Source organism: Pinus tabuliformis, chromosome 7 (assembly GCF_031772625.1).
Source record: "Pinus tabuliformis cultivar Carrire ecotype Pingquan chromosome 7, CPIR1, whole genome shotgun sequence".
Taxonomy (NCBI): domain Eukaryota; kingdom Viridiplantae; phylum Streptophyta; class Pinopsida; order Pinales; family Pinaceae; genus Pinus; species Pinus tabuliformis.
Window position 1 is genome coordinate 726,971,384 of NC_142293.1, and position 2,204 is coordinate 726,973,587.

A 2,204-nucleotide genomic window follows, 5' to 3' on the forward strand; every position below is an offset into this window, starting at 1 on the left:
GCATGAGAATTAGTTAGTCAATCAATGTACTATAAAATTGATTGATTAACTCTACTAACACAGGTATCATCATACTGGGAACCATACCTCAAATGGCCAACATAATTTCTCTTTATTGGAAACTACAGAAAGAGTGGTGCCCAACAGTCAACAAACAATGGTTGTGAACTTCAATTATAAAAATGGGAATGGAATTTAAATATTATATCAATTTTCATGGTTGTATTTGACTTTATTAATTTATCAATTTTTACCATATATATTTACACTCTTTATATATATATAATTAATTGATTGTGTTTGGTTCATGTAATAAAAACATATTATTATTTAAATTTATAATAAAATAATGATAAACTTTGTTATCTAAACACTTTCTCACTTTCTCAACAAAGAGATATCTAATTAAAAATAATAATAATAATAATAGAAAATTGTACAAGTGACTTAAAGATTAGATACACCTGTTATATATGTGGAAACGTAAACTAAATTTCTTGTTAAAGTTTGGAAACCTAAACTGAATTTCTGGTTAAGTGTTTCCCCTTACAAATGAAAAGGAGGTCTGAGTTAGTCTGGAACATCTCTTTTCTCAGCGCACATGCACAAAATATTTCAAAAATATTTAAATCTACGATGCCATCAACATAGTTCATTGGAACAATAAAATTAGCCTCTGTCACGATCTTTTTCTATAATCCAAAAGAATACAGTAAATAAAATTTTTTTTTATATACCTTTACAGTTGGTAACTCACTATTACCAACTCCTAACCTACGTTACTCACCTACTAACCCTAAACACATATAGTCTAACGCATAATATGATTGTCTTAAGATTTTGGTTATTATAACCATCGGTTATATATGTATAACACTACATATCTACTTAACCCTTAATGTATTGTCCTTCGATAAGTTATATGACATGACATATGTGTGTTGATTGTTGTTATCCGTTTAAATGTCTGCTGCCAAATGGTAGAGCGAGTACGCCAGCTCACCAACCTCCGTAGCCATATGGTCCCTCTTCACGTGCTGGCCATGGGATCTGAGAGAGTTGACCTGCTTCGGGGTTCACACTTGGCCTCCCGCCTAATCCAACGATGGTGATTACTTACCTTCATCGGACGGTTCAGCCTCACTTAGGGTTTGACCCTGCACATAAAAGTCTAGTTGGATACGCCTTTGGTTCATTTGCTCATTTCTCAGTGATCGAGCTCCTTCGATGGTTTGGTCTGCAAGTTCTCGGGTTCTTTGCACTCTTCTGGTTCATCGCTCCTCTGCCTCACTCAGGTTTGGCCGCGCTTCTCTTCATCGCTCTCACAGCTGGTTTATAACTTATTATTTCTCGCTTCTGCTGTATATACTCTAACCATTTCAGGGTTGGCTTGACAGTTTTGAAGGGTTCTGGTGCTGGCCATAGCTCACCCTCACCGAACGCCGGAGGTTTTAGCTGCTATGTCACTTCCAGGTAAGTCGGAATTTGTTATGTTTTCTGTTGACTGAATTTGATTGCATTTTGAGGGTTTGTTTTACAGCTAAGACGGCCTGTCCTCTACCTGTTGTCTCAGGTTAAATACCGGTCCAAACCCTTATGCGATTTATGCTTGGCGGCCTTACTTGGCGGCCTGTCCAGCTGCGCCTAGGTTATGGCCTCGGTGCCTTAGTTATCTATTCTCTATTGAACTTGGCTAAGGACTCTGTTTTGTTTAGCATTACCTGGTCTAGAAAAGTCCTTTGAGCTTTCGGCAATTATGTAAAGTTTGCATAGTTAATTAAATCACTGCAATATTTGTCATATGCGGATTGTTGTTGTTTTGGCTCGGCCTGGATTTCTATATGGTCAATGGTATACCATCTGCGTTTCATAATGTTTCCTTCTCTTCCTTATCTGTATATGTAAGTGCCGCCACCGGTTAATGGACATTCAACCTTCGTTCTGATTTATATATGCAAAGTTAATATACAGAGTTTGCAGCTACTACTTCTGTTTTCGTTTGGTATTACACATAGTTACGGCAATGGTCATGTATTAGGGTTACTTCATTTACCTTTGATATTTGGAGCGTTCTCCGTCGCTACCTCTAATTCTGGGTAGTATCTGTGGATATAACATTTCTAATGCCAAGAGTTTCTAAGTTTAAATTGATGTTCAGTATATTATGCTGCCGTTTCTATTATTCATTCGCATTACAGTTATGG

General features: G+C 36.8%; 1 long non-coding RNA gene across 1 annotated transcript; it reads left to right on the plus strand.

Annotated features, from left to right (window-relative positions):
* The first annotated feature begins 1,199 nt into the window (after positions 1-1,199).
* LOC149249595 (uncharacterized) lies at positions 1,200-1,968 on the plus strand. The gene is made up of 3 exons (XR_016265873.1): positions 1,200-1,295; positions 1,398-1,473; positions 1,574-1,968. It is a non-coding gene; the product is annotated as an uncharacterized LOC149249595 (long non-coding RNA).
* Positions 1,969-2,204: the final 236 nt, after the last annotated feature.